A 17,977-nucleotide genomic window follows, 5' to 3' on the forward strand; every position below is an offset into this window, starting at 1 on the left:
AACCCTTGGATCTGAGAACAATGAAAAAGCATTCAGTTTCTTACAAGAAGACTTTTAATAAAAATAGAAGTAAATAGAAATAAAGAAATCCCCCCTGTAAAATCAGGATGGTAGATATCTTACAGGGTAATTAGATTCAAAAACATAGAGAACCCCTCTAGGCAAAACCTTAAGTTACAAAAAAGATACACAGACAGAAATAGTTATTCTATTCAGCACAATTCTTTTCTCAGCCATTTAAAGAAACCCTAACACATACCTAGCTAGATTACTTACTAAAAGTTCTAAGACTCCATTCCTGGTCTATCCCCGGCAGAAACCAGCATATAGACAGACACAGACCCTTTGTTTCTCTCCCTCCTCCCAGCTTTTGAAAGTATTTTGTCTCCTCATTGGTCATTTTGGTCAGGTGCCAGCGAGGTTATCTTTAGCTTCTTAACCCTTTACAGGTGAGAGGAGCTTTCCCCTGGCCAGGAGGGATTTCAAAGGGGTTTACCCTTCCCTTTATATTTATGACAGGTGCACATATTCTTATATATACTTTTTTGTAAATTAATTCATTTCTTGCCATTTGACATATCACAGCAACTATTTAGAGGACACCTGTTTTCCAGCATGACTCCAGCATTCCTGTATGAAATGTTTGCAATGACATCCCAACTCTTGTGGGTTAGGGTTTCATTGTTAATTCAAAATCAATCCATGTTTGTCTAAAGCAAGGATGGGGAACTTATGGCCTGCAGGCCAGATTCGGCCCGCTGCTTAATTCAATCTAGCCCACAGCAAATCTCCACACTGTGAGCCAGAAGCCCTGAGCCTTGGTGCCGCCCCACTGCCGGGGGAAGGTAGGGTTGCCAGGCTGCTAAAAGTCCAGTCAGCTCCACGCAGCTCCCAGAAGTGACCGACATGTCACTGCAGCCCCTAGGAGTAGAGGCAATCAGGGAAGTTCCGTGTGTTGCCCCCACTTGCAGTGCCCACTCCGCCGCTCCCATTGGCCAAGAACCATGACTAATGGGAGCTGTGGGGGAAGCACCTGCAGGGATGGCACCATGCAGAGCCACCTGGCCACACCTCCACCTAGGGGCTGGACATGCTGGCCACTTCCAAGAGTAGTGCAGAGCCAGGGCAGGCAGGGAACATGTCCTAGCCCTGCTGCGCTGCCGACTGGGAGCCACCGGAGGTAAGCTGCCCTGCTGGAGCCCGCAACCCCTGCCCCAGATCGGAACCCTCTCCTGCATCCTAATTCCCTCCCAGACCCCTCACCCCAACCTGAACCCCAACTCCTTGCCCCAGTTTGGAACCCCCCCCAAACACACCCTAACTCCCTCCCTGACCCTGCAACCTCTCCCATACTCCAACCCCCTTCCCCAGCCTGGAGCCCCCTCCGGCACTCTGAACCCTTCATTTCTGGCCCCACCCTGGAGCCTAGGGGAAGCCCGGAGCTGCCACACCCCTCTCCGCCATGGGTCTGAGTGTGGACAATGACTGATTTTTTCTGTGGCTCAATGGCCCCTGATAGAAAAAAGGTTCCCAACCCCTGGTCTAAAGGTTTGCGAAAATGGTTCAGGAAAACTGGAGCCCAGTTTTTGTGAGCCTATGGTCACAGAGTTTAAGTCCAGAAGAGATGATAAGATCATCTAGTCTGACCTCCTGCATATCACAGGCCGCCACCAGCACCTGCACACTAAACCTAGCAACCAAAATAAGACCGAAGTACATAAGAGACACAGGAGATGAGACTATGTGCCACTGGCAAAGAGTAAGAGGAACCAAGATGCACCAGTGCTTGAGGCCCCCGCAGTGGCTGGAAAATGATTAAATGAGATATACCCAGAGAATTCTGGCAAGTGACCTGCACCAACACACTGAAGAGGAAGGCAAAAAAAAAAAAAGACTATGGTCACTGCCAATCTGGCTTTGGGGGAAATTCCCCACCTATGGCTATCAGTTAGATCCTGAGCATGTGAGCAAGAACCAGCAGGCAACCACCTGAGAGATAGAACACTTAGTGCCACCTCAGAGCCCTGGGCAATCCCACCCAGTGTTCCATCTTCCACTGTGGCCATCCATGATGCTTCAGAGGAAAGCGATTAAAGGGAACAGGAAGATTTAAAAGGCCTGATTTATAAAAGTACCTCTCAGATTCAGAGGGTGAAAATGGTAGAACTGTATCATCCAGCTATCTGATTGTATATCCAGGTCCTAATACAGTCTGTGGTCTCATCTCAGGATCCACAATAAGGGAATTTAGCTCATCTATTGAACTGAACAGGAGACTCCACCACCACCACCATCTCATTGTACAATGGGCTATGGATTCAGAAGTGTGCCCACAAAAATGGAAGCAGACCCTAAAGAAGGCTCAAAGGTCTGAAAGCAGCTGGAAAGCATATGGAGTAAGATCTATATAGGCACTGAAGACAGGGTTAAGGATGACATAATATCAGGGGCATGGGAGAATAGATGAATGAGAGGTCAGAAGTAGTGAGAGCCATATGTAATTTCAAAATCTACACAGACTGCTTGATATTGGATGGGAAGTAAGTGAAATGAAGGAAAGAGAACATAATTTCTATAATCTTTTAGTATCTCCTGCGTGTCTAAAGAGATTCTAAACACACGTTAGAGTCTTGAATACAAGGTCTTTATTCTCTATTTTTCTAATTCCCTCATGAATCCTGGTACTGATTTAATCAAGCCTTGAAAATGTACCCCCAACAGACAAGAATTCCCTTTCTAATAACAAACATTTTATCATATTGGGGTTTTTGTCATTTTATAGTAATAACATTTATTTTGATTAGTACAGTGAATGTTTGTGTTTCTTCTATTGCTCAGAGGCAGCTGCTGTCCTTGGTATATACTTTAAGATGTAAAAATACCCTAACTCTGTGGTCAGATGGCTTAAGCCAAGAAAAAAAATAACAACAAAATGTTATGAAAAAATAAATATAAAACTGAAACAGTGGATTGAAAGACCACCATTATCTCTTGTTTGAGTACACAAGTTTGTAGATGGAGCTACTAGAAAGAAAATAATATGTTGTGGGATTGTGCCCACTAGCTAGAGACATAAAGGGTAACAAGAAAACGTTCTACAAATACATTAGAAGCAAGAGGAAGACCAAGGACAGGGTAGGCCTGTTACTCAATAAGAGGGGAGGGAAATAATAGCAGAAAATGTGGAAGTGCTTAAGAGATGCTTAATGACTTCTTTGTTTCGGTTTTCAACAAGTTTGGTGGTGATTGGACATCTAACATAGTTAATGCCAGTGAAAATGAGGTAGGATCAGAAGCTAAAATAGGGAAAGAACAAGTTAAAAATTACTTAGACAAATTAGATGTCTTCAGGTCACCAGGCCCTGATTAAATGCATCCTAGAATACTCAATGAGATGACTGTGGAGACATCTAAGCCATTAGCAATTATCTGAACATAAGGACAACCTCGGGAATTACAGACCAATCAGCTTAACTTCTGTACACAGAAAGATAATGGAGCAAATAATTAGCAATCAATTTGCAAACATCTAGAAGATAATAATGGAATGAGTAACAGTCAGCATGGATTTGTCAAAAACAAATTTTGTCAAAACAACCTAATAGCTTTCTTTGACAGGGTAACAAGCCTTGTGGATAGAGGGGAAGTGGTAGACGTGGTATATCTTGATTTTAGTAAAGCTTTTGATACTCTCTTGCGTGACCTTTTTTAAACTACTTCATTTCTTTTAAAAACTCACTGTTTCATCCAGAAACATTACCATAGCTAGAGAGATGAAAACAAAAGGCTTTTCAGACGTTGTATCTAATTTTACAGGAGTACTTTTGTGTTTATGCCGTTCATTGCAATTATAGAGTTGAAGGAAAGAAACAAGGACCTGACCCAAGGCTTGCTGAAGTCAATTGGAGTCTTTCTACTGATGTCATTAGGATTCAGCTCAGGCCCCATATCTGCAAGATTATGCAGAACAATTCACAATGCTAGACTTTTTTTTTTGTAAATGACAAGAACTACTGTATGTACTTCCTTCTAAGAGCCAAATCCTCTCCCCAACACCCAGCCCAATTAACCTCTCACTGAGAGCTAAATATTTCCCACACCCCAGAAAGAGCTGTTTCATAGTCAATCTTCCATCCAAAAGGCTGGAGTAGGTTCCACAGCTGTAGCACTCTCTATTTATGGGAAAGGACCAGTGACAGACCAGGACAGATACACTGGTCCCACTCTTGGATCACCCTACGCCCACCAGTGCACAGGGAGCTTGGCTCTGTGCCATGCCTCTTGAGAGATGTGCTCTATCAGTAAGTCCCCCCACATCTTACATCACCTGCATGTCAGAATTACACTTGTTCTTCTACCCATGGGCCCTTTGCACTTGTACAGATGTGAGCAGAATTGTATCTGCTTAGTGAGTGCACCCTGACTTATCAATATACAGAGTACATGATGGTGTGTGTTTGCCATTCATAAGTAAGTCTTTATGCCATACCACATCATTACTCATTTTGTATGTATGTGTGACATAGACAGAGAGAGGAGAAGAAGGAAACAATTAAGAAACAAAAAACGAAATGTCATGTCAATGACATTTCTCCCAAAATATTAATTCAACTAAGAAAGTAACCAAGGAAGAGAGGACTTTTGGTTTAAGTCCCAGAGAAGGAGATCATAGGGAATAATGAAAAAAAAGGTATTAGTAATACAAGAGGAAGACAAATTGGTATTTGTATTTAGAGACAAATGACAAAATGATTCCCCTAACAGTGACAGAAACCTTGGTAGGAAGATAGGCACAAAAATGAAGGAAGACCTCTGTGAAAATTGATGACTAGCTTTCTATTGATTTCTTTCCATTTCCTTGGAAATAAAATGATAGTAAGACTTAGTTAAGAGCTTCAAGGTTTTTGCTCAATAATTTTAACTTTGATTCAGTAGCCCTACTGACACTTCTGTTTCTATTTATTACATGCCTAGTCTAATATGGAATTTATGTTTCCTTCAGGTCCTCATATTGATTTGTTTCTCACTAAGCTAAGGGAAGTGTCACTGGGTTTTTGATGTAGGTTGTCAGAATGCAGACTGTTTTTGTAAGTTAATGTGATGCAAAGTGATATTTAGATGTCAAAAAAAAACCCACAAAAATATTTGGGTAATATAGACAGTCAAAATATAGTTAAATATTTTTCTAAGAGAAGGAATAAAAATAGTACACATGGAGTGAAACGTTGGCACATTCTGTTAACCACAATAGTCATAGTTGAATGCATAAAAGTTTGTTTGCCAAGACAAGTAGAGGAAAACACAGGCCCTACAGGCAGTAGTGGAATCATCATCTTCTGCCAATATGGTCTCAAAATTTGCACTCACTGTAGGCCCAAATCTGCAATTGGTAAATTGGAGCAGACACAAGCCCATTCCAGTAGAACCTTGTCTTAATAAATCAATCTCTAGTTTCTGTTACCACCTTCAAGTCAAATTCTTTGGCTGAACATTGCAGTAATGTTACCACTCAGTCAGAGGACTGTTTAGATTAGTATTTGACTGCATCTGAGCCTTATCTTTTGTAATGATTGCGGTACAGCAAGTTTTTTAAATGTAGGAGCTTTTGGGTATACCTACATTGCAATCAGACACCCGCAACTGGTCCATGCCAGCTGACTCGGGCTGTGGGGCTGTTTAATTGCAGTGCAGATGTTCCAGCTCAGGCTGCAGCCCAAGCTCTAGGACCCTCCCATCTTTCAGGGTCGTAAAGCCTTGACCCTGAAAGCTCGAGTCCAGATGTCTACACGGCAATTAAAAAGCCCCGCACTCTGAGGCCTGTGAGCCTGAGTCAGCTGGCACAGGCCAGCTGTGTTTTTTTATTGCAGTGTAGACATAGCTGTAGTCCTACTTTTCTGTCTGAAGTTCAACTACCTAAATCCTGTAGTTTTAGTTGTAAAAGATTTTTTTCTATCTTTAGCTGTCACATAAAAGGGTAAACCTGCTGCTGTGCACATTTAAAGGCAGCCTTCTTCTATGCCACAGCTGACTGCATTTCAGCAAAGGGCAAAGCGATCCCTGAATACACAATTTATAATCACGTTGTAAAATTTGCGAAGCACTTTGGCACCTTTAGATAAAAGGAGTTCTATGAATTCTAGGTGTTATAATTATCATTTTAAGGATGAGGATCACTTTGCTCCATAAGAGGAACAATCAGACCATGTTAAGTCACTTCAAGTCTAAAAGCCATATAGTGAAAGAATGTGTGCTCTCTGCACTTGTGTGGTCTCTTTCTCTCTCTCTCTCTGATACACACACCAGTATCTCTCTCTCTCTCTGATATCTCTCTCTCTCTCTGATACACACACCAGTAACCAGCAGCCTCAATTCAAATATGCTATAAGAATTCTAGTTACCAGGAACGACAGAAACAAAGGAATTAAAAAGGAAATAAGGACAGTGCTACCCATTAATTTATGAATGACAAATTGATAATAAAGAGATTCTGAAATAACTCAATTTGTGCTTGGTATGGACACAATTCTTCTGGCAGTGCAAAGAGGCCACAGAATCAACTTAACCTACTTCATAAGAATTCCCAAATGATGCGGATGGGGCAGAGCAAATGGGGCATTGCCAGTGCACAGGAAAGATATTTGAGTAAGGTACTGAACTGGGACTCAGGATAGCCAGTTGCTTATAGAGCAGGGTGATTATTATTCAGTGAACAGTAAATTCACTGAAAAATACATTTTCCTGGGCATTGGAACTATTCAGGAATTCAGGTCAAATTCGATGAATACTTTGAGCAGTAAAAAATTGAAAAAGTCAAAATGGTTTGTTTCAACTTTTTCATTTTGATTGTTTTATTTCAACCATTTTGAAACAAAACATTATGATTTTTTGTTTCAAAATTGTTAAAAACACCAAAAGAGCCAAGACACCCCAAAACAACCCAAAATGAAATATCAAACTGAAATTCATTTCAAGTTGACCTGAAAAAATGCAGTTTTGGTTAAAAAAAAGCTTTATTTTTTTCTCCCCCCCCCTTTTCCTTTTTTTTTTCTCCCAGTCAGGCCCCCAAACCAAAATATCAATGATTCACTCAGCTCTAGTTTCTAGTTCTAGATCTCTGGCATTGGGCAAGTCCCTTAATCTCTCTGCACTTAGTTTCTGATCTGTAAAATGGGGATAATATTTTTCCCTACCAGACAGGAGTATTGTGAGGTGAAATAAACATGTGTGAGGAGCCCAACCACTACGGTAAGTACATGTAAATAATACCACATAAATCCACAGCTAGAGACAGAGATATTGGTGTAATGTTCCTGTGAACCCTCAATTCTAAAATGGTCTTTTGGGGCCACAGACAGCTGAGTGCAGTTTAGAGAAGCCATGAAGTTGCTCTAAATTGCACGGGAGGGGACCAAATCATACCCTTCACTGTTCCAAGAATTAAGGAGCTGCAAAAGTGTCCCCTAGTACATCAAGTCTTGGACTAAGTGCATTTTGGCTGTGTTGAGCTGTCTGGAGTAGCTCAAGAGTGTGAATACCAAATATCCCTGATACCACAGTGGAGATTACCTTTGCACAGCCTATGTACACAGCCTGTGAAAAAGGATCAGGATTTGTCCCTACGAAACCAAGATAATTCTTCTTTTATTATTATGTCATCTTCCACCGTTTACTTTATTTTATTGGGGTGGTGGGAGCACCATTTAGTCTTTGCAGGGAACAGGTATAGTAAAGGCTTTTGAAATCACTTCCAGTAAGGGCAGAGTGGATGATTTACCAAGAAAAGTTTTAAACACCCATTCAGTAAGGTTCTTAAGTGCAAAGCCTAACTTCAAGCACAAGACTACTCATGTGCTTCAAGTTAGCATGTGCTTTAGTACTTTGCTGATTTAGGGCTTCCATTGCCAAAGACTCCACTATTGTCATTTTTTCCTTAGAAATATACATTTTCTTCTTAGGGAGTAGGGGTGATATAAAGCTGCCCTGCCTTACACTAGGGATTAGCGTGGCACTGAACAGCACCCAAGGTTGGAGAGAGGGCACAAAAGTGGCTCTATGTCACCTCTGCACTATCTCTGTTTTCTGAACTTTATCAAGCCATCTTGGATGCACGTCAGGGTCTGGGCTTTTATTTGGCAAAGTAAATATGTTTCTTCATAATGGAATTGACTCAAATCAGCCTATAGAAGGCAGCTCCAACTATCCAAGCTCTCCACCATTCAAAACAAATCCACCGATTGAGACTTTGCAGACACTAGTGGGAGCAAAAAAGACTTCCCTTGGTAGAGGGAGCAAAAAGGCCTCCACTGGTTTTCTGCATACAAGAGCTCAAACCATTGTTGATGCAATTGGTCAAATTCAGCCTGAGATTTCTATCATCCGGGCTCTAGCTATCTTGCCTCCCATTTCATCTATTGCATTCACATATCAACATGAAGATGAAGCCAAAGGAGATAGCAGCTAAGGGCCATCCTATGAATAGTTGAGGATAAAAGATTATAAAATGATATACTTGATGGAGTTAGACCTATCAGAGAAACAGAAGTTTCCCTTCTTAGCCCTCCGGAAACATGATTCTGTTGACCTTAGATGGTGGACTCTCAGAACAGTTCCTTTTTCCTGGAAGGAGAGAGATGTCCCAACATCACACTGGAGGAGGCTGTAGTTAATAAAGACATGGGCAACATTTCCAATTACTCATTCTTCAGTGAAAAATCATTTGGGGCTTAGGTTTGTTATAAATGCAAGTAGTGTTCCCTCTAATATTATGTTAAGGTTTACAGTTCTCACAGCTAACTTGGACAAAGGCTGGATCAACTCCACGGCAATTTATGTTCTAAGAAGGAAACTTGGAGAAATCTGACATTTTCAGATATGTTTCATTTACTAAAAGCAAAATTGAGGAGACATGAAACCAGTATGAACCAAACCTGTCTGAGTCCAAAACTCAATGTAAACATTAGGAGGTGGAAATCCAGTGCTAACCCAAACTACTACGTTTTGCACAGTTGTAGTTTTCCAGCACTCTGTGTGTTCCATTGAGTTCTAAAGAGGTAGTCATATCTCAGATAAACAAGGCATCTCACACCATCCACCCTACACCTGTGCTTCTGGCACTAGAACTGATTATGGGACACAAGTTATCCTAAATCACACAGAACACACTGAGCTCCATTCCAATCTCTCTTATACTGGTGTAACACCATTGTCTGCAGGGGAATGACGTCTATCTGGAGCCGGTCATAATTATTTTCCCCCTTACAGAAGATTTCAACAAAAAAATAAATTAAAAAACGTCAATGGAAAAGTTTCCACTGACGCGATAAAGACTCGTACTGGTGTAAGTGATATTAGAAACAAGCCCACTGATAGCTTTCTTTATACAGTTTCTTTGTACAGCTAAAATAAATATTTCATTCCAATTCATACCCTTTATCACAAATGGCTTCATTTATTTTTAATCCCCCTTTAAGCAGCCATTCTAGTGTATTACTACCTACAGATGAGGATGCTCTTCTTTTATACTCAGCACCGTTACCGCCCCATGTGCATACCTACTAGCAAGGGAGGTGTGCTAAGAGGACCTCCAGCATTTAGTCATTGTAAAGTAAACCTTCTGGTTAAATAGATAAATCATTAATTGGAGCCTGATATGTTCTTCAAGCAGTAAATTAGGTGCAAAGGTTAATTTATCTGTGATTTTATATATTATAGTTTTGTGACACTGTTCTATTATTATTGTAATCTCACCAAGGCATATAAATTTCTAGCAGTCTTAAGAATATCTAGGCCTACCAGCTTCATCTGATCATCATAATTCCTGTCTACCACCACAAACATAAGATCACTGAAAATTAAATGTTCCACTTCATTTGACCTTTTCTTGTAGAAATATATTAAACATGTATAAAAATTGTACATGTTCTTTCATTGATTTCAGAATGTATTCAACCTGAAAGCAACAGAACATGGATTTCAAGAGCTGTCAGACACTCAATTTACTGCAGTTCTGGGTACTAAAATGTGCAGGGCTCAAAGTACATCAAAAACAAAGCTACAGTTACATGCTCAGAATACAGAGGACCCACAAGAGAATTGCAGTGTTTGCCAGCAGGTTTCCCAAGTCTGAACTTTTCTTTATTTGTGCATTTGCTATGCATCCTACTGGAGAAGAAAATATTGTTCCTTTCTCTCTCCCCTAAATACTAGAGTATCTATCCATATGTTGAGCTTATTCTATATATTAATATAGCTGTTCCAATAGTTAAACCTGCATTTGTTTTGTTCATCTGTCTTTCTCTGTATATACGTACACATACACACACACATGCATATATCAATATCAGTATTTATATTCACAAACAAGCACACAGGCAATCATTATGGTATTGATTTTGCAAACATTTAACTATAAGGTTAACTTTAAATACACAAGTAGACTTACTGACTTCAATACTCAGATGTTTAAAATTAAGTGTGTGTGCTGTGTTTTCCCTTCTTCTCATATCAGTATCTCTTTCTGACAGCAGCATCACCCCTTTTCCAACCAGTAGCAGATGTCTGGGCCTTGCAGATCAGGTTCTCAGTGGAGGTAAAATCAATTATAAGCAGCCTGGCGATATTCTACATGTAACTTGTTTTATTTGTACCTAAACATCAGACCTGGAACAGAGGTGGTCAAACAGCATGCAGACCATCGTTTCTTTCAAGAATCTCAGCCCAACATTAATGCCCAGTTCCCACGAAACAACTCTGCCACCAGAATTTACTCTAATCAGAGACCAAGGCAGAAAGCAAAGTCTCCTGCTGCTTGCTCATCTGCCTCTCCAAAAGCTACTTCTACACAAATCCTTACATTAAAAAAACAAAAACTTACACCACAGCACATCTCCCTAAGAATGAACAATTTTTGCACTAAAGAAAAAGAACTTGGAAGACTGCATAACAGTGCTACTTGGTAACACCTGCTGTAACATGTGTTTACAGGATTCTGGCCCTAAATAAATGGGCATTCAAAATGCAGTTTGAAAGATACTTTTCTCAATAGGCTTAATGATTTATCATTATAATCATCATTTATTTTATTGCAGTAGCACCTATAATCCCCAATCAGCACTTAGACACACAATTCTTATTGATGTTAATGAATCAGGTAGTTAAACCCTCATATGCTTTTGCAAAGGTTCTGTACCTTTTACTAAAGAATATTGATTAAACTTATATTTTAACCATGCTTTTTGTAAACTGGATTTTTTAAATATCCTGAATCTAACTTGGTGTGCTATCCAGATGAAGTGTCAGATATATTAACAAGCATGCAACTTTAATTTCTTACACTTGAGACATTTCTCTTACATTGTATGACCATGATTCTGCCCTGTTATAAACGCTGAGTCCTATTGACTCCAGTGGAGTGCTCCCTTAGTAAGTTTGCAGACTCTGTCCCTGACTATAGTAGCTTGCAATAAGGCTTTTTTATGCAGAACATGCCAGACTTTCTTGTTGGAGCAGTTTCATTGACTTCTTTACTGATTTATTTAAGGGGATATGGACAATGAATGAAAGAAATATCAAATACTCCAGGTGTTCAGTAATAAATAAAGCTTTCATGAAGAATACATGGTTTTACACTTTAACATTAATAATATACAGAGCTCTTGCTTATATTAAATTAAGTAAACTGTGTGCTTGCTCTGAAACGAGAGAAAAAATAAACGGTCCTAAAGAAAGGGCCTTTGACACCCAAAAAACCCAATGATCACTGCCACTCTCCTTCCCACTCCCATGCCAAATCAGTTTTTGATTAAGCATCTAAATGAATCCCAGCTTTCACTAACAAAGAAAGGAAAAGTGAGCGTGCAATCCCTTTTCATTGTGGAACAGTAGATAGCCTCCATAATGAAAGCTGATTGCTAGCCTTGAAACATATCACATTGATTTTTCTTAAAAGTCTTTGACTAAATATAGTTCCCCCTGTAACTGCCCAGAGTCAATCTTTAGGAACCTGAAGGCCAGATTTTACAAAAACCTGTCTGATTCTTCAATCATGGCACCAGGGGAGCTTCCTGCTTCTTTGAGTACTGAAAAAAGCTATAAGCTCCTCTTCAGTTTCCCGCATCAGAAACTGATTCTCTTCTAAACCACCAGTGAATCTCCTGACCCCAAATGGGAACTGCTCATCTGCTGATGCCAGCAAACAGTGGGTATAGAAAAGGGGAGGAAAACTAGAGGGCTTGGCATCCCCCCTTTGGTAGCAGCAATGTTCCTCAGAAAGGAGGTGGCTAGAGGAAGGTTTACACTTCAGTGATGAGAAAGACCAAGGAGGAATCATTGTGGGGAGGAACAGGAAATGAGAGAGAATAATGGAATGCAGCAATGGTTTAAGCAGACCGAAACAGGATAGGGACCTTAGTGCACACCAGGGATAGGCATTCTGCTCCATCTGTTAGGAGATGCAGATTGGTTCCCCCCAGCAGGATGGCTCTGCTGCCCATTTCAGATTTCAATGGCAGAATTTGATCTTAGAAACAGAAAGAACCCAATCATAATAGCCACTGGGATGGCCTCTGAGACCTCTTTCCATCAGCATCCCAAGAACTCAGTTCTATAGGGCATAACACACATCCCTAGTTACACAGCAAACCTCTTTCTTCATATATATGTAGACAATATGTTGCTATCCATTGCATCACATGTTTTGGGATTGGCTTGTTACTTTGTAGAAACCTGTACAGGGCACACTGTCCATGCATGACTTACTCTTTACCTCTTAGCTAGTACAGACATTTTGTTTCCATCCCACTGAACCATTTACCTCCCTAATTCTGTCTCCCAAGAAAGGAGGCCTCACCCACATCCATTTACTCATGTCCAGGGCCCTACCAAATTCATGGCCATGAAAAATGTGTCACAGACCGTGAAATCTGATCTCCTCCTATGACATTTGGTCTGTGGTGTGCTTTTACACCTTATACTTTACAGATTTCACAGAGGGAGACCAGCGTTTCTCAAATTAGGAATTGCAGGGGGGACAAAAGGTTATTTTAGGGGTGGTCACAGTATTGCCACCCTTACTTCTGAGCTGCCTTCAGAGCTGGATAGCTGGAAATTGATGGCTAATGGCCAGGTGCCCAGAGCTGAAGGCAGCATCCACCCAGCAGCAGCACAGAAGTAAGGGTGGCAATGCCAGACCAGGCCACCCTTGCTTCTGCACTGCTGCCTTCAGAGCTGGGCAGCCAGAGAGCGGTGGCTGCTGAGGGCCCAGCTCTGCAGACAGCAGCGCAGAAGTAAAGGAGGCAATGCCACACCATGCCATCCTTACTTCTGCGCTGTTGCTGGCAGCGGGTCTGCCTTCAGAGCTGGGATCCCGGCCAGCAGCCGCCGCTCTCCAGCTGCCCAGCTCTGAAGGCAGGGCCGCTGCCAGCAGCAGTACAGAAGTAAGCGTAGCAGAACCACAACGCCCCCTACAATAATCTTGTGACCACCCCACAACTCCTTTTCAGGTCATGACCCCTACAATTACAACACTGTGAAATTTCAGATTTAAATAGCTGAAATCGTGACATTTACAATTTTTAAAACCATATGACCATGAAATTGACCAAAATGAACCATGAATTCGGTTGGGCCCTACTCATGTCAAACCAGGATACCAAGACCGCAAAATTTTGGCCTGATCCAAATCATGTTAAAGTTGATGGAAAGACTGCAGTTGACCTCACTGGACTTTGGATCAGTTCCTTTAGGAGTATCAATCTAAAGTATTGGTGAGAGGCCTCAGAAACACTCCTCTTTCTCATCCAAGTGTGTAACTGTGAGTTTTAAAATGCTTTACAATACAACAGCTGAGGGTTGGGATCTGTTGGGGGGGGGGTAACTGTATTCCATGGGGAATACTTGTCACTAAAATGCTTTGTGTTCTATTTTCAAAGCTATTCACCATAATCCATTGATTTCATCTTATTCATAATAAGTGTGTGTGTGTGTGTGTGTGTGTGCACGCGTGCAATAGCATGTGTAAGAGAAAGAGAAATCATTACTGAGTGGTTTGGATAGGGTTCAGAATAATCTGAATAGTTAAAAAGAGTGCCTGGCTATCCTATGTCTAATTTCCATAATTACTCCCAGTATTTTAAATTTTTGATGAAGAAAAAAAGCCATTATCTCATTTAAATCAGTATTTACCATTAAATTTACCAGTAACTTAATTTGTACTGACAGGCCTCAGATGAAATTAGAAATTATGAATTATTCATGACGAGGTCTAGTAGTTACATTATCATTTCTTGTGTGAAGCTTCAGTGTGTCAGACCAAAAGTTTTTCTGGCAGGGAGTAAATGCTTCAAACCTCTCTCTAGAGAACAAAATGTAGCTGTCACATTGAAGATAATGCATTTAATCTCTTTGTTACATTACAGCAATTTTAATAAGCTTTATTGTGCAATGTCTCTGTATAGCAAACCTGCAAAAAAGCCTATTCAATTACTAGGCAAGTAGCATGATGGTCTGCACATTTTTTGTCCACTTCACAATTTGGGTAGAATATTTGAAATATTCAAAGGCAGCAATAAATTCCTTTCATAAAAGTAGGCATAAACACACCAAGCACATCAGTCATTTCTCAAAGGGAAGATGACAGCTACTGTCTAATCTTAACTGACTTAAACTTGAATTTTGGAATAAAATGAAATATGGATTTTATCTTCCCATTGTAAATCTTTCTTTACTAAAGAGTTGTCATGGTGGCATCTTGGCTCACCATATTTTGTTTTGCTCACCTTACAGTGTGATGTGATATATTGCAAACACGTAACCCTCCAGAAGAGAGCCGCTCTTTTCTGAAAATGTGTTCCCTCCTTTGGGGATGCTAAGTGACCCTTTAAAATATGTACATGTGTTTTGGAGTTCACAACTGAATCGCAACACCGGGTACAGTATTTAAAACATGTATATTTCAAATGAATGAAGAACCTCTCTGACCTCTCCTTTCTCCTCTAACTACCAATTGCAAGTACAAGTCCTACTGGGCTAGATGCTACATTTGCTCACACTTATTATTACTTTACACCATGAGTTATCCCATAATGGGACCACTTGATTAGCAAGATGCTACTCAATAGGAGTATGAATATAAGAACCTGGCCCAAAATTAGCAAGTATTCCGATTTATATCAACCAATTATTTTGTAGGTTAAAAAGTTCAAATTGCACCTCCAAAGGGGGAGACCAATGTTCTTCCAAAAAAAAATATATAACCCCCAAAACATGGGACTGAACTGAGAAATCATGCAGCTGGATTCCTGTTTTATTTAACTTCTAAACTTTTTTTCGGCTACGTGACCAAATATTGGATTAATTGTAACAAGATACTTTAAGGTCTACATGGTACACAGCACTTTTCATGGAATATTCCCTCTATTAGAAGTGCAAATATAGCTGGAGTCACAGTGTGTCTGAGACATACTGGAGAGCTTCTGTTTTGTGAAGGAGAGGATGCAAGGTTCAGACATTTCCGTCAATGAACTGCTGCTATTGTCTATTCTTATTTTAGATAGATGGGAAAATGTAATTCTATATCAACTCTAAAAGAACCATATTTTAACAACATTCAACCTCTCATCACAAAGTAGATGTTCTAGATCTCAATAAATTGCACTATCTCAAGCATTTTTAGTCTCGGGGGGGGGGGTGACACATCTGGGACAAAACACTAGAATTTAATAAGAGCCTGACAAGATGAAATGGGGCACGATATTGTTGAGACCTGAGGTCTAGCCTCAAAATCTCCATGACAAACTGATATCAGCTCCATGTATGTTCTAAAATTACAGCTAATTAATGGAGTACAGGAGTAGAATGATTGTGGGAGCAATCTGAAAAATACCATCCAACAAACAGCATGGAGAATAGCTCTGTTTGCTTAGCTCAAAATAAAGATGGAAAATAGCTAGTCAATAACTATAACAGAATACCTGACTATTTCAAAATCATTTGGCATATTTTGGCGTTTTCCTGTGTTTTCAGTTTTTGATTACAATATTATGCAAGTACTTCACTTCTTCCTTCCTCTAGTTTCAAATATGCTGAATAGCAGCCTCTGACCACATGGACAAAAAACAACAATTAAAGCTAAAAACAGTTACACAGAGGTTTTGCTAACAGAAGCCTCTCCTCAGTCATCAGCCTCAGGCCCCCATTCAGCATCTACCACCTCCCCTGGAACAGCCTGGGTAGACAGATGAGCCTTGCAGTATTCCCTAATTAGCAGCAAATCTGGGTTCTGGTAAATTAAAGGGGAAAGTAAATTCAGGATATAGGGACCTTGAATATCCTGCTGGCAGCGTCTCTCTAATATAGGACCAGGTAAGGACACCACTTAAGTGTGTGCTTAAATCCATTCCAATTTAGGAAATTCATGATGTGTGCACTCAAATCCTATGTCCTGAATAGGGATGCTTTGCTGAATCAGGGCCTTAAAATAAATAATGAATAATTATTATTAATTATTATTAACACCTAGCTCATGTATAGCACCCGTTATCAGTAAATTCCCAAATCACTTTACAAAGGAAGTCAGTATCATTATTCCTATTTTAAAGATGGAGAAACTGGCACCAAGGGGTGAAGTGACTTGTTGAAGGTCACCCAGCAGTCCCAGTCTAGTGGTCTAGCTACTAGGCAACACTGCCTCCCCAAGGGGACACTAGGTTGAGTGTTCCTGTTGCTCACAGTTATTTTCCTACCTTTATCTCTAACACAAAAATATAACAGCATAAAAATAACCCACTAATACATCCATTGTAGATATCCAAGTGATTGCGAAGGGAGAAAAATATATCAAATAATTGAGAACATAAATCTTCCAATGTTCAGTGACTTACATAAATCTACAGCAAATCTAGTCCAGTCCAATAAAGAATTGATTTGATCATTAATCCTTATATGCTATCTGCAAGATTATTACTAAAAATCATCAATAAAGACCACATGAGGCTAGGGATTGAGGCTTCCCAATTGTATTCATAGTCTCCGAATGGCTAATAAACTGTGCCCAGTTAAAGATAATCCAGTCTCTGTCCTTCAGAAGTAGTTTTCATTGTGAGACTATCCCAAAAATTTGTAAAGCATTTTTGACAGGAACAAGCTGTGGTGCTTCTATTAAAATCTTAGCCCCGAGTAATAAAAAAGCCTGCAGGTTTAATGGGTACAGTGCAGATGCGTTAACTAAAACAATACTATCCAACTCCAAACATGCAAACCTACAAATATAATTTTGGGGAGAGCTACACCTGTAATTCAAAGAATAGGGGCCTGATTCTGATCAATATTACACCAATGTGTCCAAGAGTAATATTCAGTTAAATCAGTGGAAAACAAGTGCAAGTGAGATCAGGATCAAGCCTTATGTCTATTTACCTCTGTCTAAACACTGGGATTTTTTTGTACAGCCTTATCCCTTACATTGCAAAGAGATCTAAGAAATCGCTCTCTAAAGGTCTATTGGGGCTTTTAAGCTTCAGTGGGTATGTCTACACTACGGAATAAGGTCGAATTTATAGAAGTCGGTTTTTTAGAAATCGGTTTTATAAATTCGAGTGTGTGTGTCCCCACAGAAAATGCTCTAAGTGCATTAACTTGGCGGAGCGCTTCCACAGTACCGAGGCAAGCGTCGACTTCCGGAGCGTTGCACTGTGGGTAGCTATCCCACAGTTCCCGCAGTCTCCGCTGCCCATTGGAATTCTGGGTTGAGATCCCAATGCCTGATGGGGCTAAAACATTGTCACGGGTGGTTCTGGGTACATATCGTCAGCCCCCCGTTCCCTCCCTCCCCCCGTGAAAGCAAGGGCAGACAATCATTTCGCGCCTTTTTTCCTGAGTTACCTGTGCAGACGCCATACCATGGCAAGCATGGAGCCCGCTCAGGTAACCGTCACCCTATGTCTCCTGGGTGCTGGCAGACGCGGTACGGCATTGCTACACA

General features: G+C 40.5%; 1 long non-coding RNA gene across 1 annotated transcript in view; it reads right to left on the minus strand.

Moving 5' to 3' along the window:
• LOC142068560 (uncharacterized) overlaps positions 1–17,977 on the minus strand; it is a 469,584-nt gene that overhangs the window by 336,671 nt on the left and 114,936 nt on the right. The window lies entirely within an intron of this gene.

The sequence above is a fragment of the Caretta caretta genome, chromosome 11, assembly GCF_965140235.1.
Source record: "Caretta caretta isolate rCarCar2 chromosome 11, rCarCar1.hap1, whole genome shotgun sequence".
Classification (NCBI taxonomy): domain Eukaryota; kingdom Metazoa; phylum Chordata; order Testudines; family Cheloniidae; genus Caretta; species Caretta caretta.